This window comes from Oryctolagus cuniculus, chromosome 5 (assembly GCF_964237555.1).
Source record: "Oryctolagus cuniculus chromosome 5, mOryCun1.1, whole genome shotgun sequence".
NCBI lineage: Eukaryota > Metazoa > Chordata > Mammalia > Lagomorpha > Leporidae > Oryctolagus > Oryctolagus cuniculus.
Window position 1 is genome coordinate 16,706,186 of NC_091436.1, and position 22,559 is coordinate 16,728,744.

Here is a 22,559-nt window from a genome sequence, read left to right on the forward strand (position 1 = left end):
TTCCAGTCCAGCTCTCTGCTGATGCAGCTGGGAAAGCAGAAGAAGAGGGCCCAGGTCTTTGGGCCCCTGCACCCATGTGGGAGACCTGGAAGAATCTACGAGCTCCTGGCTTTGGTCTGGCACAGCCCCAGTCATTGCAGCCATTTGGGGAGTGAAAGGATAGATGGAAGATTTCTCTGTGTGTGTGCAAATCTGCTTTTCAAATAAATAAAAATAAATATGTATTAAAAAAAGAGGATTCCACGTGTTAATATATGAAGTGTCTGAAGCAACCTCCGAAAAACATAGTAAGCATCACAGAAGTTGTGTAAAGAACAAATGTGTGTGGAGAAAAGAAAGGGGCCACAGGAAATCAGGTTCCAGTCTCACACGCAATAGCTAAAACCCAAGCCTTAAAACTACCATAGCACCAAGACACAACGAGTTAAGACCGAGACTTTGTCGGGAATCCTGATCCCAATGGAGGGAACTTCTTTTAAAAAAAATTATTTATTTTGTTTGAAATTCAGAGTTACACAGAGAGAGGAGAGGCAGAGAGAGAGAGAGAGAGAGAGAGAGAGGTCTTCCATCTGCTGGCTTACTCCCAATTGGCCACAACGGCCTGAGCTGTGCCGATCCAAAGCCAGGAGCTTCTTCCGGGTCTCCCACGCGGGTACAGGAGCCCAAGGGCTTGGGCCCTCCTCTACTGCTTTTCCAGGCCATAGCAGAGAGCTGGATAGGAAGTGGAGCAGCCAGGACTTGCACTGGCACCCACATGGGATGGCGGAACTGCAGGTAGCAGCCCTAACCCCTATGCCACAGCACCAGCCCCCAGGAGGGAACTTCTAAGGAAAGATGTTTCCAACTACTAAACTCACAGACAAAGTCTGGGAAAAAACTGTGATCTGAGAGACTACTTGCAAATGTGGAAGTAAAAACCATTAGTTTTAAATAATAAGAACCCTGTATATAAAGTGGGCAAAAAATACTATTCATACCATGAAATTAAATAGTGAATGCCAGTACTGTGGCATAGCAAGTGAAGCCACTGCCTGCAGTGCCAGCATCCCATACGGGCACTGGTTCAAGTCCCAGCTGCTCCACTTCTGTTCCAGCTCTCTACTATGGCCTGGGAAAGCAGTAGAAGATGGCCCAACTGCTTGGGCCCCTGTACCCACGTGGGAGACCGGGAAGAACTCCTGGCTCCTGGCTTCAGATCAGTGCAGCTCCAGCTGTTGCCGCCATCTGGGTGTGAACCAGCAGATGGAAAACCTCTCTTTCTCTCTGCCTCTGCTTCTCTTAACTCTGCCTTTTAAATAAATAAATAAATCTCTCTAGAAAAATGAAATTAAATAGTGAATAAATACATGGACTTATTATCTGCTCTAATAAACAAAAGACAAGCAAAAAGCAAAGCAAATTTAGAACACTATCCTTCTTCTGTCACAGTTAAGTCACCAAAATCAGGGTGGCCAAGGTGAAATCTGTCATTCGTTCATCAAACGTGCATCACGATTAGCCTACTCATAAAAACACCCCCGATTTAGTCTGTAGAGAGAGGCTCACAAGTTAAGCCTCTAGTCTGTGGCATAGGCGGGGACTTAGAGCCACATCTTAACTGCTCAGCACACACCCTTGCAAGTATGCCATGAAGCCTGCATGTTTACACAAAGCAAATAGCAAGAGCAGGACACAGAAAGAAAGCTACTTCCTGCGGGGTGGAAATAAGCTGTCAGTGTGGTCACTGGCACATAACAAGAATGGCTTCATCAGCTAATCTATTTTTTAAATTACATGGAGAGAGGAGGAATAGTTACTCCATCCGTGAAAGCAAAATGGGAGTGTTTCAAACTAATTGCAAGGCATATGCGTATAAAAGATGATTAATAAAGTTAGGGAGAGGAGGGTTATTTTGCAAAATATCTACTATTATAATATTTTTCAAACGATAAGAGTGCTCACTTTGGCAGCACATATCGTAACGATACAGAGATTAGCATGGCCCCATACAAGTATGATATGCAAATTCATGAAGCATTCCAGGTTTTTATATACAGTGTGTGCTGAGAGCAACTGGGAGCTGAAAGTATCCAGCATATTTTGAAGCTGAAATCATTTCTTGGTTAACAAATAAGTTTATAGAAATTCATCATAATAGCAAAAAACAGAAGAGTGGGATATTTCTTTTCACTCAGAAATTAGGCCTACAGAAGTACTTGTACAGCTACTAGTTAATAGGTATAGTAGATATAATTTGCATTATATATACATTATATTATATATGAAAGGATGTTCATTTCAGCATTATCTATAATAGCAAAACAATGCAGTCAACCGAAATGTTGATCTGTAGAAAGACTGGTTAAATAAATTAGAGCGGATCCTTGTCACTGAACCTACAGCTGTTAATCAGATAGCCGGGTCTGCATGAACTGAACCAGAAGGGACTCCGCCTGTCTGCAAAGCGGCATTCCCCTACCGAGCATCTGTGAAAGACTAGTGCGGAGAGGATGCTTGTGTGCGTGTACGAAGGTCTCAGACGAAAACAGGAGGGAATGCAGGCACTTTTCTTATTTGGTGCTGACATTTCACGACCACAATGTACAACTTTATAATTTTAACAAGGTTGTTGCAGAACAGTTTGAAAATTTTACTTTCACTTGCTCATTGTCTCCATTCTGTTTCTGTCATTCAGAATGCCTTGGCCTGCTGTCTTCTCCCGGTCAGATTTTTCTCCCTTTAGCATCTGCTCGGACTGCTGTTTTCTTCTCGCGATACGTGGCAAACGGTGTGCGATTTTTCTTAGGTCAAGGACAGCCGCATGTACATGGACTAGGTTAATCACACACACAAGCCCCAACCCATTGGAGCATGGACCTCTCCAAGGTCACCTAGAACAATCCATGTTACTTGTGCAAGGTCACAGACCTTGTTAGGAAAAGAAACCACACTAGAGAAGTCTTTCTCTATCTCCACATTTTTTTTAAATCACATTTTGATAAAAACAAGGCCAAGGAATGCGATCTTCTAAAATGCTAGAGCAATGAAGACAGTCTTCCTAAGAGTTAGGATAAGGTTTTGGATGGGGCCTTCGAGGCCAACAAAGCAGCATGGACAATAAAGTCGGAGCTCCAGGTTCGGTTTTGTTGTCCTCAGCTTCAAACCCACTGCAACTCTCTATTGAAAAATGCACTCAGGAACCTTAGGAAGTGAGAAAGAGGTACGTTTTGGTGAAGAACACATTCAAACTCAATGTTCTAGGTTCAGTCATAAACTAGACACTGTCTTTTATTAGCTGTGGCACCAATACCATCATTGCAGAGAGCAAGTGATCTCCAACACATCTTTTGGAGACTTCTCCAGGAATGCCTCCAACTGGACTTAGAATGCTGTAATTCTTCTTCAATAATAATAAACTACAGTTGGGTTTTCTTTCATTGTAAGTCTATCCACATCAATACATATGGACTTACAGATTGTCTTCTACATAGAAGATAATATGAAATTAACACACGAACCATTCAAGTGCTACCTTAACTGCTACATTTCCATTATCCTAGGTTCTAAATAAAATATGAAAGAGAAGATAGACAGATCCTATTATTTCCCTTCCACAGTAGTAGAAGAAATCTTTGCTTCTTGCTAGAAAAATACACACACACACACACACACACACACATATCCTCTGTTAGCTCTTCTCTAAGGATCTGAAAAGGGAAAGCTTAATATATTTTATGTATTTCAGTGACCAAAGCTTTATTTAATGTTAGGAAAAACATTAGTGCCAGACAAACCAATACAACAGAAGAATAAATCCTTACAAAATCCATACATTACTCGTAAAATGTGTCTTGCCTTGATTCTTATTAGTGCTTAAAATGCCTTTTATATTTGTTTAAAAAGAAGATATAGGGAAAGCTAAGTGAAAAATAGGATTTACAGCCCTGTTAAAATATAACACAACACACCAAGGAAAACAGGGAAATAGTATGCAATAGTCCTTTTGCTCATTTTTTGTTTTTAAAGGAAACTGGCTAGTTCTAATTAACACCTGAAGTTAAACTCATTCAATAAATACCTATTGGGCAACTACCATTCACCGGGCATCACACTGAGCCAAAGGAGTCTAACATGTACTGTTTCAGATTATTTCAGTTCTACAAAGTTCTCCCATTGTAAACTTTCAGATTTTAAAAACAAAATGCCAGGAGTCCTCTTTCCAGTTATTTTGCACTTTAAAAATTCTTCAAGAGGAGCAGTTCCAGAAACCAAGTTTTATCTGTATGGGTGTGGTTATCTTAGGAGCACTCCACTCCCCCACAAAAGGACAAAAGCCAGGCTTTCTTTTAAACCAAGAACACACATTTCTGATTAGAGCATCCCAGCCTATGCAGCCCCATCCATTCACCAGCGTTTGCAGACACGGGTATCACATCTGCACGGGCTCCAGTGGAGACTGGGGGACTCAGGGCACGGAACCCACCTTCAGACAGCTGCAGAAGTGACCACCCCTGGGGAAAGGCGCGTCCATTGTCTTCTGTCTCTTCAAGACTGCACAGGTTTGTTGGTTTGCTTTCTCACTTAATGACTAAGAACAAGATTTGATTTAAGCCGCATCCATGGAGCCTGTGCCCGTGGAAATGCACAAGCCAAGAATTCCACCTCAAAACTGTCAAGAAAAACTCAACCCTTAGGTACCAGTCCATTATGATAAGTCTTTTAAAAGACAGGTCCCCTCACCTTCTTATTCTAAAGAGATAAAAAGGGACAAAGACACTGATGGGCCATGTGAATCTTTCATAAAAGCAATGACTTCCTAGGGAGAAGAAAGAGGCAAACAAATAAGTAAGTTTCTTCAAATCGTGGCTCTCTGGTGTGTCGAGCTCCTGGAGCCACTCCCAGCTGCGCTGGCTTCTTTGTGTGAGGCTGGGGGGGGGGGGGGGTGCTGACCACCGGTGATCGCACTGCAGTGACTGGGAGGCGCGTTCACATCCCTGCCACGCACGCCAGCGGCGCTGACTAAGCAAGGTGGGATTAATTAGCCATCCTCCTCTCAGTTCCGCTAAAGCCCCAAGCAAAAAACACAGACATGGCCTCGAACACGCTGGCACCTATGAAAATGTCTTAATCACTTTCAAACATCAAGCAAGTTCTTGGAGGGGGGAAAAAATCTACATTTTTAACTCCATTCTGGCGCTGCCAAAAAGCATTCATTTCCAATAACTACTACGAGCACCAGGACACGATGCTACTAAAATTAACTTCTACAGTTTTAGCTTTGCTGCGTTTGAATTTTATTCAAGATTTTTTTTTTTTTTTTTTTTTTTTTTTAATTTTTGACAGGCAGAGTGGACAGTGAGAGAGAGAGACAGAGAGAAAGGTCTTCCTTTGCCGTTGGTTCACCCTCCAATGGCCGCCGCTGCAGCCGGCGCACCGCGCTGATCCGATGGCAGGAGCCAGGATCCAGGTGCTTTTCCTGGTCTCCCATGGGGTGCAGGGCCCAAGCACCTGGGCCATCCTCCACTGCACTCCCTGGCCATAGCAGAGAGCTGGCCTGGAAGAGGGGCAACCGGGACAGAATCCGGTGCCCCAACCGGGTCTAGAACCCGGTGTGCCGGCGCCGCAAGGTGGAGGATTAGCCTATTGAGCCACGGCGCCGGCTATTCAAGATTTTTAAAAAGGTGTTCAAGGACGTGGAAAGATGAAGAGACAAGATTTATTGTTCTGCACTGAAAATTGAATTTCAAGATCTCCAGGCCAAACACTACCAGAAGTAACTTCACAGGCAAAATTTCCATCTGACCCATTTGCTAACCAACAATTGTTGGACCAAAACAAACGGCTGGTGGTGTCCTCAATTAGTAATGAAGTTCAATCTGATTCTTCTTTACAGCTATTATCTTCCTACAGAGATAAGTGCTAAACAACTCAACCAAACCAGTCTGGATGTCTACATAATGACTTTCCAGGTCAATGAGGTAGTCTACTGATTTCATCTGCAAAAGGGCATTAAAAAACAAGAAAATCTGCCCTCCTTCCTTGCCACCCCGCAGTGGAAAATACAAATGTACAACTTGGCGAGTTCATCATAAATTCCGTGGAAGGGAAAGGATGTGCAGGTGGTGCCACTGACAACAGATGGCAGGAAAATAATCCTATAAAACCTTCCTCCTTCCAGCGACAGCGACGTCGTGAGAGATTTCTCATTTTAACGTTCTGAATCAACATAAACGACATGAAGTCCGTTGATAAGAAAGGTCGTTAATGATTCATTCCAATGTCTTCTACAACAAAATCCGAACTCCAGCCACGTGAGTCTTGCACAACGCAATGTCTGAGTAAGAAGGGCTCAGTACAGCTATTTTTGTGTGCTACCTCCTTGGAAGATTTTCCAAAATTCTCCTCCTGTGTGAAGTCAAATATATTCACATTCTTAAAGCATCTGTTACTCTAAGGACACAACACCCGACAGCAAGCAAAAGTGAAAACTTTCACCTGTGCACTTCAGGGACACCTCTTCCCAGCACCAGTCTCCCCTCTGTGCAACACCTTACACCTTTCAAGAGACACAGCGAGCCGAGACTGGGAAAAGAGCTTGGGGATCCTTGCTGGTGAACACATCTCACTCGACTGCATATGGCCTCACAGATGCACCAAGAGACTTTAACAGTCTGGCTGGAAAAGCCAAGACACTGTGGCAAAAAAATGCCCTACATGAAGGATCTCGGTGGGTGAGACCCCAGTGGAAAGAAGGGGTCATCAGAGAACTTCCACTTTGCTTATGTCCCTGTCTAAATACTGACGGAGTTTGTGGATTCAAAAAGCTTCCATAGCCTTGGCAGCTCACGTCAAGAGCCTCGGGTGATCACTGACATCATACATGAGTGTTAATTGTTAAATCAACAACAGGAGTCATGGTGCACTAACTCCCCATGCAGGACCTCTGTCCTCAAAGAGCTGTATTATAATTATATCTAAGTGCTCACAAAAGGTGTATCACTCTTGGGTGCTTCTTTAATTAAAGTTAATTAAATTTCTAAAAAAAATAAATAAAGAAGTGAAACTAACTTTGAGATGCAATGACTATGAACAGCTCTTGTCTCCACTGTTGAGGAACAGGTTTGTTTGTATTCATGCAAATTGTTGAACTCTTAGTATAGAGTTGGTGTTCTGTGTATAAAGTTCGTCAAAAATGGATTTTAGTGGAGAATGGGACTGCGAATGGGAGACGGGGTGAGGGGTAGGAGTGTGGGTGGAAGGGCAGGTATGGTGGGAAAGAATCACCATATACCTACCTAAAGTGGTACTTATGAAATGCATGAAGTTTGTATTCCTTAAATAAAAGGTTTCTTTGTGTGTGTGGGGGGGGGGGGGGTCTACCTGGAATTCTTACCTTCATTTTTATACCACTGTTTCTATGAACCTGGGTTTTTTAAAAAATGCCTTGAAGCTAGAAATTGATCATAAAATTGTAAGATGAGGGTGGATGTTTGGCCTACTGGTTAAGACACCCACATCCCATACTGTAATACCTGGATTCAATATCTAGCTCCAGTTCCTGACTCCAGCTTCCTGCTAGTGCAGACCATGGGAGGTAGCAGCAATGGCTCAAGTAATGGGGACCCTGCCACCCACATGGGAGATTTGTATTGAGTTCCAGCCCTTGGCTTTAGTTCTGGCACCACCCTGGCTACTGTGGGCATGTGGGGAATGAACCAGCAGATAGAAGAGCTGTCACTCTGCCTTTCAACTAAATGAATAGATAACTCTTTAAACACATACACACAGAAGTGATAATGCTTGTGTTGAGCTTGAACTTCTATTTTTCTATAATTTCTAGTTTCCGTATTTATAATGTCTAAAGGCCCTACTTTGCCAGGGACAGGATTTATTTTTGGCATTATCTAACTCACAACTTTCAGGAGAACATTCCTGACAATGTATTTCTGATACACATTAATGAAATTAAGATTTACGAGTCTAGTTACCCACTTCCCTGCAAGCTGGCCCCGCCATCACCATCACCACATGCACCCAGCCAGTCCTCAGGAGCCAAAAATCACCTTGACCAAGTCTTGTGGGCAGTCTAACAGGAACTTCAGAATCCTCCTCTTTTTCTGCTAAATGTCCTACCAAAAGGGTCTTTGAATTGGCCCAATGGAGGTCTCCTTCCCTGAGGCAAGCTTGAAATTAAAGGGGGAAATATACAACCTGACTGCTGAGGGAAAAAAAGGTTTTTAACTTTAAGGGAAAAAGGGGAAAGAAGAAGGTAAAAAGGAAGAAATCATTGAAAACATAGAATACTGGGGCCGGCGCTGTGGCACAGTGGGTTAACGCCTTGGCTTGAAGCACCGGCTTCCCATATGGGTGTAGGTTCTAGTCCCAGCTGCTCCTCTTCCGATCCAGCTCTCTGCTATGGCCTGGGAAAGCAGTAGAAAATGACCCAAGTCCTTGGGCCCCTGCACCCACATGGGAGACCCGGAAGAAGCTCCTGGCTCCTGGCTTCGGATCAGCACAGCTCTGGCTGTTGTGGCCATCAGATGGAAGACCTCTCTTTCTCTCTCTGCCTCTCTTCTGTCTGTGTAACTTTGACTTTTGAATAAATAAATAAATAAATCTTTTTTTTTTTTTTTTTAAAGAAAATACAGAAGACTAATAGCTGAGAGAGTCCTTGCAATGATTCAGGCAGGGACCAGCTAAGACAATACAACCAGCAACACAAGAATGACTTTCAAATGACTACAGGATCCTCCAGGGAAAAGCACACCTTTATAATGAAGTGTCCTGGTGGAAGTCCCTCACCGATTGATCAAACTCAGCGTCCCCAACAATGGGGCACCCACAACTCGTGGTGAGAGCAATACCACAAGTACTCAGGGTCATCTGGTGATATTGCTGCGAAGCATGGTCAACCTCACCCGAGCGTGGTCATCCTCACCCGAGCGTGGTCAACCTCAACCGAATTATAAAACAGTTTACCTGGCAGATCTACCATAGAAGACAACTGGCCAGGCCTCATCACAAAATAAATCCCATGAAAAACAAGAAAACAAAGGAAATAGTCTGGTTTAAAAGGCGTAACCAAGGGCAACGCGGAGACCTGATTATAGTCAGAGAAGTAGTTTTTTGAGAACACAGGTAAAAGACGTATTTAAGGACTAAAAGGAAGCCTGAATAGCAACTCTGTGTTCGATGACATTATTAAATCTCAGTGTGAGAATGGGACGGAGAGCTGCCAAACCACCTAGGGGCAAAGTGTTTTGATGTCTGAAGCTTACTCTAAATCAGCAACAAAAAAGGATGTAAATGAGAGAAAGAAGCAAACATGGCTGAATGCTAATGCCTGGTAACTGCAACAGAAGAAACTTCTGTGTGTTTGTTGAAGAAAAACATGTTTAAACTACAGGAGACCTCCTCGCTGGGAGGGACGTCTTGTGTAGGGGTTAACGTGTCAGTATCCTGAATCAGAGTGCCTGGGTTCCAACAGATGTTGGCGCAAGTAACTGGCTCCATGCCACCCATGTGGGAGACCCGTATGGATGTCTCAGTCTCCAGCTTTGCCTGGCCCAGCCCTGCCCTAGCCATTGAGGACCTCTGGGGACTGAACAAGCAGATGGGAGTTCTGTCTGTCTTTCAAATAAATTAAATTAAAAAAAGAAACTCTCCGTACCATCCCAACCCTCCCCACCATGGGAACATTTTATTTGATTAACTCCCCAATCCAGAAACGGTGCTTCTTATCTAAATACTAAGTCAGGATTGCAAGACCCACATTCACAAGCCAGAAAAAGCACATGCTCTGATTGCCAAGGGTGCAAAATGTTCATTTGCATTCCTCGTGTGTTTTTGCTTACACATTCATTTCAGAAGTCATTTTTAATTTTCTGCATTACTTTGGTATACGAGACTATCAGAAATTTAGTTCACTAAAAACAAACCGGATCAACATTATTAGCCAATCTGGGAAATGCAAATTGAAATGAGAGTGACCCCACTTCACTAGGACGTCTGTATTGCAAAGGGCAGATAGCGAAGATGTGGAGGAACTGGAAGCATCGGACACTGTGCGCCAGGGTGTAAAAGAGGGCAGGTGCTTGGGAAGACAACCCGGTAGTTCTTCAAAAGATTAAACAACGGGGCTGGAGTGGTGGCACAGGGGGTTCAGCCACCACCTGCGACACCAGCATCCCATATCTGAGCGCTGGATGAAGTCCAGCTGCTCTGATTCCAATCCAACTCCCTGCTAATGCACCTGGGAAGGCAGTGGAAGATGGCCCAAGTGCTTGTCCCCTGTCACGCCTGTAGGAGATCTGGAAGAATCTCCAGGGTCCTGCCTTCAGCCTGGCACAGCCCCAGCCACTGTGGCCATTTGAAGAGTGAACTAATAAATGAAATATTTCTCTCTGTCTCTCTGTACCTACCTTTCAAGTAAATAAATAAGTCATTTGAAAAGTGTGAGCGAACCTTGTGGCATAGCAGGTGGGGTCAGCATCCCATAAGGGCACCAATTTATGTCCTGGCTGCTCCATTTCCAATCCAGCTCTCTGCTGGTGGCTTGGGAAAATCAGCAGAAGATGGCAAAAGTGTTTAGGCCACTGCCAGCCACGTAGGAGACCCAGAAGAAGTTCCTGGTTCCTGGCTTCAGCCTGGCTCAGCCCTGTATGTTGCAGCCACTTGAGGAGTGAACTAGAGGATGTAAAACATCTTTCTCTCTCTCTCCCTCTGATTTTCCCTCTCTATCTCTCTCTCTCTCTCTCTGTAACTCTTCCAAATAAATAAGTAAATCTTAAAAAAAAAAAAAAGATTAAACAAAGTAACTCTATTCCTAGATAAATCCGCAAAAGGAATGAAAAGATTATGTTCATATGAAAACTCACACACTTACAGCAGTCAGCTGTATAATTCACTAGAGCCAAAGAGTGGAGACAATCCAAATGTCGAGCAGTTGATGCAGGAATAAACAAAAGTGGAGTTTAGCCACACAATGACTATTACTTAGCAACTAATAAGAAACGAAGTGGGGTAGGTACTGTGGTACACAGGGTTAAGCCACCACTTGGGATGCCCACAGTGGCTGCTCGACTTCTGACCTAGCTCCCTACTAATGCACCTGGGAAGCACTGGAGGATGGCCCGTGTCTCCAGGTCCTTGACAATCACATGAGAGATCTGGGTGGAGTTCCAGACTCCTGGCTTTGCCTGGACCCATCCTGGCTGTGGCAGGCATTTGGGGAGTGAACCAGTAAGGGAAAGCTCTCTCTATCTCTCTCTCTCTGTCCTCTGTCTTTCAAATAAATAGATCACTGTTTAAAAAAGAAATGAAGTATTGACACATGGATGAATACTGCAGCTCCTACACTAAATGAAAGAAGCTAAACATAACGCCCACATATGTGATTCCATTTATGTGAAATGTCCATAATGGGCAAACATGGAGACACAGAAGGCAGACTGAGAGTGAGTGGGGATAGGGAGCTGGATGACTACTCACAGGTGTGAGATTTTTTGGGGGGTGAAAATGTTCTAAAATTACTCATCTCTGTGAACCTGCTAAAAATGACTGCATTGTAGACCTTAAATTATGAATTGTTCAGCACCTGAAGTATATCTTAATAAAGCAAATTTTTATTTTTTTAAAGATTTATTTGTTTATTTGAAAGTCAGAGTGACCAAGAGAGAGGGAGAGACAGAGAGAGAGATCTTGCATCTGCTGGTTCACTCCCCAGATGGCCATAATGGCCAGGGCTGGGCTAGGCCGAATCCAGGAGCCAGGATCTTCATCCAGGTTTCCCATGTGCATGGCCGGGGCTCAGACACTTGGGCTGTCTGCTGCTGCTTTTCCCAGGCTGTGATCTGGGAGCTGGATTGGAAGTGGAGCAGCCAGGAAACAAACTAGTGCTCAGATGGGATGCTGGTGTCATAGGCGGTGGCTTTACTCCCAGGCCACAATGCTGGCCCCACTAAAATGCTTCAGAATTAAAAGTTTTCCAGCATCTGAGGGGAGGGAGTATTCTGGAAGGAATCCTGTTCCTGGGGTAAAGAGATCTGCTGCAGTGGATTCTCTGTCTGCTAATCCCGACCAACAGCTACAGTGCTTCCCAGCCAGCGGGAAATCGTCACAACCACTCAGAGTCAAGCAGCGCTGATTTCTAAAGGAAATGAAATGCATTCCTTAATTATGAAATCCTCCCCAGATGTCCTGGCAAATTCTTAAGATGGAAATAAGCTCCTTTCCCACTAACTTTGGAGAGGAAACTGAATAGGTAGACAATCAAGTCTGAAACACGGAGCTAAAAATCTTCCCTAAATAACTGGGAGGATACACACAGCTTGAACACACAAAAAGTATCTCAGATTCAGCTTGCCATTGTGGGATTATCATCCGTCCTTGCACGGGGAATTACTGATGGACTAGAGCCATCTTCAGAAAGTTGTACTCCAAAACTTGGGAACAGCCATTCGTAGGATTCAGATTCAAATACATGCAGGAAACTTTCATGAAGAAGATTTCGACTGAGTATCTTTCATCCTGATCATGAGATGTAATCATTAGACACAAATGCTCCCCACTCCTGGGACTGGGAGCTGTAAGGACAGCCTCCTTGCACAATGCTAACAGGGTATCCACATTACACTAAACCGGGATATGTCCCACATTTCAATTTCCCTGCTCTAATATTAAGACAAGGACTTGAGAGTTGATAAAACATCCCTATAAGCCATCAATACAAGTCTGCTCCAAAACGGAAACACTGCATAGACTCGGAAGTTTCCATATAACATAGGTATTGAGTAAGACGTCCTACATAACCAGAAAAGAGCTTACAGATTCACACTGTCTGCTTTTAGACGGCTGCCAACGCTTTGATTTCGCTTTAAATACATATATTTAAGAACACATAGTCATATTTTTAAAGATTTATTCATTTATTTGAAAGGCAAAGCACCAGAGAGAGAGAGAGGCAGACTGGAAGAGAGAGCAAGTGAGTGAGTGAGCTTTTAGCCGATGATTCACTCATCAAATGCCCACAACAGCCAGCCCTGAGCCCAGACAAGGCCAGGAGCCAGGAACTCCATCCAGGTCTCCCACACGGGTGAAAGGGGCCCAAGCACTTGGGCCACCCCCTGTTGTCTTCCTAGGTGCATCAGCAGGCACGCAGCCGGGACCCTGGCGCTGTCATGTGGGATGCCAGCCAGCCTCACAAGCAGCAGCTTGACCCTGCAGCACAATGCTGGCCCCACACTGTTCTCCTGATGCTCACTTGCTTGGTCCCTTTAGGGTTCCTGGATCTAGCGTTTGAGGAGAGGAGCCAGAGCCTACAGGGCAGGCTACAGAGCGCTCAGGTGACTCCCTCCATCAGCAATCCAGCAATGTCTACAGAGCAGGATTCAGGCGGCTGCCTGCAGAACAGGAAATCTGGTGGCCCGGGGACTGTGCCTTTGAACTCTCAGCTGCTGCTATGAAGACAGCTTATCCTACACATTCCTACTGAGTTCCTGCCACAGCCCCTGTTATTTTTGCATATGCAAAGCCTGCAGTAATTGACAATGATAGCTTGCCTATCTATGAGAATAGGTATGGTGTCACTTGATGGCTGCATTCTAGAAATTTAATCAGTCCTGATAACAGGGATCAAACGTGGCATGCAATGGCTACAGACACAATGTCTTGCCCTTTGCTCTATAAATCTCTAACTTATTTTGTAAAACTTGTCACAGGTAAAGGGCTGGCATGCGGAAAACCACCTGGTTTCCCTATTCCAGACTCCCCTTCTCACTACTGGTCATGGTTTGGCATTTTGTGCACTCTGCTAAATCCTGAAGTATTATCGGTGCTCCGGCACCTGTCCAAAAGGCCTGAAAATGTTCATGAGTCTCTTAAAGACCAAAATCTACACTTCTCATTTGCATATGGCACAACCTGGAATTCTGAGCTTGGGAGCTAATTAAATACAGTCAGCCTGGCCTAAACACCAATTCCACATCTGTGGATTTGACCAACCACAGGTAGAAAGTAGTTGGAGAACTGGGAGGGGGTTGTGTCTGTACTGCATGAGTGCAGACTTCTCTCCTGTCATTACTCCCCAAACCACACAGTGCGACAACTATTCACACAGCACTGACCTTGCAGTAGGTTCTGTAAGTCATCTAGAGATGATGTAAGTATAAGGAAGGGTGCGCATGGGTTACACACAAATATTATGCCATGTTTTACAAGAGACTCGGGCATCCAGGATGTTTGTAGGGGTCCTGGAACCAATCTCCCTCAGATGCTGAGAGACACCTGTGCTCCAATGGTCTCTGAGCGGGGTAGACCACAGTATGAATCTAAGGGTCTGGGGCAGACGCTGTGGCGTAGCAGGTAAAGCTGCTGTCTGCAGTGCCAGCATCCCATATGGGTGCCAGTTCAAGACCAGGATGCTCCACTTCCTATCCAGCTCTCTGCTACGACCAGGTCATTGGGCCCCTGTACCCATGTGGGAGACCCAGAAGAACCTTCTGGCTCTGGACTGGTATAGCTCCGGCCGCTGCAGCCAGCTGGAGAGTGAACCAGCAGATGGAAGACTCTCTCTCTACCTCTGCTTCTCTGTAACTCTGCCTTTCAAGTAAATAAATAAAATCTCAAACATACACAAAAATTTAAAAAAAATTTTTTTAAAAGCATCTAAGGGTCTATTTGCACCCTCTCACATTTTAGCTTAGAGTGAATATAAATTCAACTAAATGCCTAGCTTATTTCACTCCCTGATTGTAAAGGGGGTTGTCTTTCATCCTCAACCCCCTGCCATGTTGATCTAACTGCTAGTTTTTCAAGTCTTGAAGTGGGGAAATGCTGGGGTCATGGTTGCGGCACAGTGGTTTAAGCTGGCATGCCGTATGGACCCTGTTTCAAGTCGTGGATGCTCCACTTGTGATCCAGCTCCCTGTTAATGTGCCTGGAAAAGTAGTAGAAGAGGCCTGAGCATTTGAGCTCCTGTCACCCATGTGGGAGACCTAGATGGAGTTACAGACTCCTGGCTTCGGCCTGGCCCAGCTCTGGCTGTCCCAACCATTTGGGGAGTGAACCAGCAGATGGAAGATGTATCTCTCTCTCCCTCTTTCTGCCAATCTTTTTATTATTTATTTGAAAGGCAGAGAGGCAGAGAGACACAGAGTGAGAGATCTTCCATCTGCTGGTTCATTCCCCAAATGGCTATTATCAGCCAGAGCTGGGCCAGCTGAAGCTAGGAACTTCATCCAGGTGTCCCACATGGATGCAGGAAGACTCTCACAGGGGTGGAAATCTTCCACTGCTTTCCCACATGGAGCAGCAGGAAGCTGGATCAGAAGTGGAGCAGGAGCTGGCGCTGTGGCATAGCGGATAAGGCCGCCGCCTGTGTGGGTGCCTGTGCAGTCCTGGCTGCTCCACTTCCAGTCCAGCTCTCTGCTATGGCCTGGGAGGGCAGTGGAGGATGGCCCAAGTCCTTGGAACCCTGCACTCTACAAGGGAGACCTGGAGGAAGCTCCTGGCTCCTGGCTTCAGATTGGTGCAGTTCCAGCCACTGCAGCCATCTGGGAAGTGAACTGGCAGATGGAGGGCCTTGGAGGACCCCCCCACCTCTCCGCCTCTGCCTCTCTGTAACTGCCTTCCATATAAATAAATAAATCTTAAAAAAAAAAAAGGAAGAAGAGCACACATATGGGATTGTCAGCTGTGCAGGTGGCAGCTTAACACACCACACCATGGTGTCTGCCCCTAAAATAAATCTTTAAAAAAAAAAAGCAGAAGGGGGACTGTATGGGCCTGGTGTTGTTATATGCAAATCAGAAAAGTGATAGCAAGTCTTAGCAGGTCACATGACCTGCTTCTACACCCAAACAGTCCTAAGTGCCTGGCAGCAGCTGTCTCCAGGTCATGATGAGGCTGAGAAGAGAAAGGGGAAGGTCTGACATAAGAGGTTGAGCACTAAAAATGTCATTGTCCATGTACCTGCAGGTCTTAGTAATATGTCCCCAAATAATAACACACCCCTAGAAAGGCAGAGCACACTGGGGTCTTAGGAGTGGTCTACTATCCCAGAACTTAAAACATGAGAGAGAGCTGATCAGCATCACAGCCAAGGCCAGCTGTGCAGTGGTCTCATACCCACTGCTAGCCCCAAGACTAGGAGGAGACCTAGCAGGTGTGAGAACTCTGATACTGAACTCAAGGGCTAAGGAAACAAAAGCTCTATCTTTTAGTTAATGTTTCACATTATTGTCTCATTTTAAAAATGAAAGTGATCTAAGCACTTTACAGAAGTTATAAACTATTGGTACAATAGAGAAAAAACAAGCATAGGTGCCCAGAAAAACCACCTACAAGATACTCAAACCCAACAAACATAGACCAATTGACAGGCATGGAGGGAAGCAACTATATATTTAAGATGAATTCATTTATTTGAAAGGCAGAGTTACAGAAAGAGAGAAAGGGCCGGCGCAATAGGCTAATCCTCCACCTAGTGGCGCCGGCACACCGGGTTCTAGTCCCGGTCGGGGCGCCAGATTCTGTCCTGGCTGCCCCTCTTCCAGGCCAGCTCTCTGCTGTGGCCCGGGAGTGCAGTGGAGGATGGCTCAAGTGCTTGGGCCCTGCACCTGCATGGGAGACCAGGAGAAGCACCTGGCTCCTGGCTCGGATCAGCGCGGTGCGCCAGCCGTAGCGCGCGGGCCGTGGCAGCCATTGGAGGGTGAACCAACAGCAAAGGAAGATCTTTCTCTCTGTCTCTCTCTCTCTCTCTCTCTCACTGTCCACTCTGACTGTCAAAAAAAAAGAAAGAAAAAAAAAAAAAAACAGAGAGAAAGACAGAGAGAGAGATTGATTAATTTTCCATCTACTGGTTCATTCCCCACATGGCCCCAACAGCCAGAGTTGGGCCAGACTGAAGCTAGGAATCCAGGAGACAGGATCTCCATTCAGGATCATTCAGACAGGATCTCCCATGGGTGCAGGGGCCCAAGTACTCAGACCATCTTGTGTTGCCTTCTCAAGCACATTAGCAGGAAGCCGGATCAGAAGTCAGCAGCTAGGACTTGAACCAGTGCTCCAGTGTGAGATGCCAGCAACGCTGCACCACAATGTTGGCCCCAGTATTTCTGCATGCACCTGACCCTTAACATTTCAACACAAAAATACACTCCAGACAGGAGTGAAATGCCCTAAACTTGTTCATCCAATCCCATCTCTTTTACTCAACACCAAGTTAAAGTTTTGTGCAAGAATCAACACATAAAGTTACACTGAGAGAAGGGCCCATAAGTGGGTATGTTAAATATATGTGCAAACACAAATGTGCTAATCTTTTTTAAATAAAATTTAGTAGTTATTTATTAGGAAGCAGGAATCAGTAGATTGTTGATGCCATTTACAAAGTCATCTTACAAAGAATAACCCTCGATGCATTTTAGGTTTCACAACTTTCTTAAAAGTGAGGTTATTATCCCAGAATTTGGGGTTATTATCCCAGATTATAGTTATTTGCTTTTTTAGTCATCAAACTATGAGACTTACAGTGATCAGACTCAAGGAAAAAATAAATCAGGGTCTTTCTCAAGTTCTTATCTGAGGCTGAAATAAACCAGCTGGGCAGCTCACAGCAAAGGAATCACGAGCTCTGGGGATTTTTCCTTCTTCATGACCATAAAAAGCAAAAAATGAGTGACATTTCCCTCTACTCCTATTTGCCAGAGGAAGAATTCGCAACTCCATTCAAGAAGGCGTTGTTTGACCTTCCCCGGATCTTCGTTCAAGTTCACATACAGTTACAATACCTCCAGTATTCACTGCAGGAGCTGCAGAGAGTCTGAGGAACCCAATCCTTCACTGCTTTTAACCCCACAGTTGTACAACCGTCTCTGGCCCCAGAAAAGACAGCTAAGGGAAACTCTGGGGCATAATGCGGTTTGCACCAGCATGCTTTGCACTATGCACCATGAAGTGCCATAGAAATTGAGTCTGTAAACAGTTATTACTGCAGACTGAAAACAAAACACTGAATCTGATACAATTATCCAGATGATGCTAACAACAAAATTAACCCAAAGGGTACTCAATCCAAAAAATTCGGAATTGTCCTATTGTGGCATCGATTTTCAACTTCATTTTCTCCTGTCATCCGTCTCCTTGTCCCTAATACCAGCAAGTCTAATAAGAAGGTAAAAAAATTCAGGGTGGGTGCTTGCCTGGTGGGTAAGATGCTGCTTGGCCAGCCTGAGTTCCAGCTCCAGGCTCAGCATGGCCAGCTCTGGCTCTGGTGGGCAGTTGAGGAGTGAACCAAAGGTTGCAGTGGTTGGAAGCTAGCTCACTGTGAGGTAGGCAGGCACACATGGTTCTCTCTCCCTCCTTCTCTCTTTGTCTCTGTTCCTCAAATAAATACATAAAGAAATAATTTAAATATATATATTTATATTTTCATTTCAGGATAACCAGAGATACTTCCCAATTAATATACATTTAAAAGGTGTGACAGACATATCACACATTTTTCCTAGAGGGTAAGAATTTATGTTTGGTTAATTTAAAAATTAAAGGAAATAAAAATCCACTCTTTCTCCTCCAGAAAAAGAGAGAGAAAATGCCTAAATATCCTAGAATTACCCTCGCAGCCCCGGCTCAGAACTATAAAGCCAGGCTTGGAGTTCCCACGTGCGTCCTGAAGGTTAATTACTGGCTTCACATTGCTGCCGGTAATAAATTCAGAGGTCGCACTCTGGTATTCAAAATTCCACACAGCAAAGCCACAAAAGACCTCTCAGGCTTCTCAATTACTACTCTAATTGCACTCTTTTCTCCAAACCCGGTTTTTCACTGTATTTAGGTAAAGACGCATATTCTAATTCCCCTATTGAAGATGGATAATTAATATTAACATGCTAAGCAATTGAGAAACAAACCTCCTGAAGGTGAACCCACACCCTGAGGGCCGTTCCCGCCTCACTCCTGAGTGCCTCCTTTTCTCAAGCAACTCCATTCTTCAAAGGTTCACCCTAAATTCTGTTTCCTCCATGCCTCCTTGCCCCCCATCAGTTCTCTCCCTGCCTTTGACCCCTCTGACGCCTGTGCCTCTTGGGCAGTATCAAGTAGAGACTGTGGGTGCTACAGCCACCCCTGACTACACAGGGACTCAGATGGGTCCCCAGCAATACTTAATATTGGTAGCAAAGACCCCAAGTCCTTTCAAAGGACCCGTAGGTCTTCCTCTTCTTCCGATATGGATTTAAACACCATCTGCCTATTACCACTTGCCATCACTCTCTAAATACTTTTTAAAAATTTTATTTAGTTTTTATATTTTATTTGAAAGACAGAGACAGGAGGGAGAGACATACAGAGAGATCTTCCAACTGCTGGTTCACTCTTCAAATGCTTGTAGCAACCAGAGTTAGGCCAGGCCTTGGCCAAGAACCAGAAACTCAATCCAGGTCTCACATGACCCAGCCACTTGGGCCATCATTGGTTGCCTGCCAGGGTGCACATTAGCAGGGAGCTGGATTTGACAGCAGTCGGGACTAGAACCGGGCACTCTGATGTGGAATGCCACTGACCCAAGAAGCATCTGAATCATTACACCAATCAATGCCATACCCTCTTATTCCAAAATCACTCAGTGAAGAAGCAGGGGCGGCATTGTGCATAGCGGGTTAAGCTGCCGCCTGCAAACCAGGCTTTCCATATGAGCGCTGGTTCGAGTCCCAGCTGCTCTGCTTCTGATCCAGCTAGGGAGCAGGGCTAACGCACCTGGGAAAGCAGCAGAAAATGCTCCTCCAAGTCCTTGGGCCTCTGAACCTACATGGGAGACCTGGAAGAAGCTCTAGACTCCTGGCTTCAGATCAGCCCAGCTCTAGTCATTGTGGCCATCTGGGGAGTGAACCAGTGGATGGAGGACCTCTCTCTCTCCCTGTCTTTCTCTCTGCCTCAGTAACTCCACATTTCAAATAAATAAATAAATAAATCTTTAAAAAAGAAAAAGTATTTCACCCATGACATCCATTTTTCTCTAGGCATTAGCTGATAGCCCTAACGCTTTATTTTGGGGGTTGAGAGTACAACTGCACAGGGCAAATCTGTGACTTTTGGTCCAGCCCCTCTTGAGGGTAAAGAGTTAATTCTGCCACCACTCTGGTGGCACTCTGGGTAAGGCACAAGCTGAGTTGCAAGGGCCACAAGCACTGGCTGAGACTTTCTCTGCCCAGTGCAATCTTTCAACCATGACCTAGTTCCCTGGATACTTGAGCATTCTCCGCATTCCTCTGTGTCATGGAGGGATGGTTTACTTGAAATTCGTACTGTCGCAACCCTAGATAAAACAGCAGGGCCTTTTCTGTCAGCACAAAGTCTCCATACAGGACGAAAAAACTTTCCTGCTTTCAAAAGACTTCAGCATATCTTTAATTACTATCAAAAGAATAACCAATCTTAATTTCAACCAAAGCAAAATTTTCTATATTACAAACAAAACAAAGACTGGTATACAAGGGCCATCAAGCTAAGTTCAAAGCACACTTTTACTGTGAGGGTTTAGAATAAAAAAAAAATCAGCTATAAAATCAATCAACTGAGTTTTTACTCATTACAATCAAGCATTTTTTGTTTAAGCTATATATACATACCAGCTCTGGCTAGGGCTGAAAAAGATACTGTAATAATCTGGATTTATTTAGTAAACATTAGTGGTGACATTTTCCACTGCTTTTCAATAACTTATTCCATATTAAACAAAGCAGAACCAGAACAAAAATTTCCATTTAAATATTTAGATTAATGGTATAGAAGTCAGGAACTCGTGCCTAAATAAGGATTAAACATGTTATTTCTGAAGTAATTAAGAAAAGTTCATTACAGAAAGACTGGCTACATGTTCGCAATGTCCTGCTAATCAGAATCCCAGCCTTGCCTTTCTTGTGTGACACCCCACCCCCAACCCAAGCTGTCTTGCACTGCTTCTCTATTGAAAGACCATAATCTGATGGTATTGAAAAAAGTAGACCAGGGACTGGCCTCATGGTGCAGCGGGTTAAACCAGCGTCCTACACTGAGTGCAAATTCAAGGCCCAGCTGCTCAGATCAGAGCCAGCTCCCTGCTAATGCACCTGGGAAGGTTGTGGGAAATGGCTGGAGTGCTTAGCCCCTGCCAGCTGTATGGGAGACCCGGATGGAGAACCCGGCTCCTGGCTTCGGCCTGGCCCAGCCGTGGCTGTTGGGGCCATTTGAGTAGTGAATGAGTAGACAGAAAATCTCTCTTATCTCTCTCTCTCTTTCTCTCTCTCCTCCTCTCTCTTTCTGCCTTTCAAATAAATAAATAATAATAATAAATACATAAAATAATAAATACATAAATAAATAAATCTTTTTGGAAAAGACTGACCACATGCAATGTTGAATTTTCCACAGCATTCACTGTGACTGGTGTTGTGAAAACTGTTTTACATATAGCCCCAAGTGAAGGATAATTTCAAACAAAAGTTTCCAAGGAGGCAGTCTTCAAGAAGCTTGTCATAACTCAAGAAAAAATTATCCCCATGAACTGAAAATGTTAACAGGTAAAGAACCACCAAAGACATCAATAATCTTGTTTTATGTATCACAACAAATTATACTTTGTAGAGGACCGCAAACTACCCAGGAGGCAATGAAGCAGGCCTTAAACAAGGGTGGCCGTTACCAGGGAATCACAATAGCAAATGAGCACTGTGGCCAGCAAAGCCCAGAGTCTCCAAGCCTAAGAAGTCATAGGCTCAGGCACAAAGCGAAACAGCAAACCATAAATCGCCGTCTGCATGACAAACCAACGAGCAGACAGACCCTGGAGATGGGAAACATTTCAAAGAAGAAATGCCTTCCTTGGAAGTAAAGATAAGCATCCCCCAAGCAACCTGAGTTCTCTGCCTAAAATGGAAGGAAGGAGGCCACCAGCAGGCTCTTTCCTTTTCCCAGGACCCAGATGCGCTGGGTAGAAGTCACCGCTGCAGGACAGAGCCCTGCTGGGCCAGCTGCTCCATCCAGAGGCGTCCGTCCTATCTGCTCTTCCGTTCCACTGATACTCACCTACTCTTCCACCTGACCGCCCCCACGACCACCACCCATGGGTCCTTCCACGTCACCATCTCTTGGCCCAGGACGCTTGGCCTCCCATTGTGCTCACCTGCCCACCACTCCACAAGCCCGGACTGTCCCCATGCCGAGGGGCTCTGCCCTGACACAGGCCACCATCAAAGAGCTACAGAGCTCAAGAACCCCCTCAGTCATGACCTAGAGTAGAGAGTGTAGGGCGAGGGGCTGGCGCTGTGGTGCAGTGGGTAGAGCTGCTGCCTACAACGCCAGCATCCCATGTGGGCAACAGTTCAAGTCCCGGCTCCTCTGCTTCTGATCCAGCTCCTTGCTAATGCACCCAGGAAAGCAGCGGAGGATACCTAGGCCCCTGCCCACAATGTGGGAGACCTGGATGGACTTCTGGGTTCCTCCTGGCTTTGGCCTGGCCCAGCCCCAGTCACTGCAGTCATCTGGGGAGTGAACCAGCAGATGGAGGATCTCTCTCCTCACTCCTTCTCTCTTTCTGTAATTCC

At 45.0% G+C, this 22,559-nt stretch overlaps 1 protein-coding gene and 1 pseudogene across 2 annotated transcripts in view; one reads left to right on the forward strand and one right to left on the reverse strand.

Moving 5' to 3' along the window:
- The window catches only part of AKAP12 (A-kinase anchoring protein 12), a 113,455-nt gene that overhangs the window by 77,459 nt on the left and 13,437 nt on the right, over positions 1-22,559 (reverse strand). The window lies entirely within an intron of this gene.
- Positions 1,934-2,028, forward strand: LOC127493325 (U6 spliceosomal RNA; annotated as a pseudogene).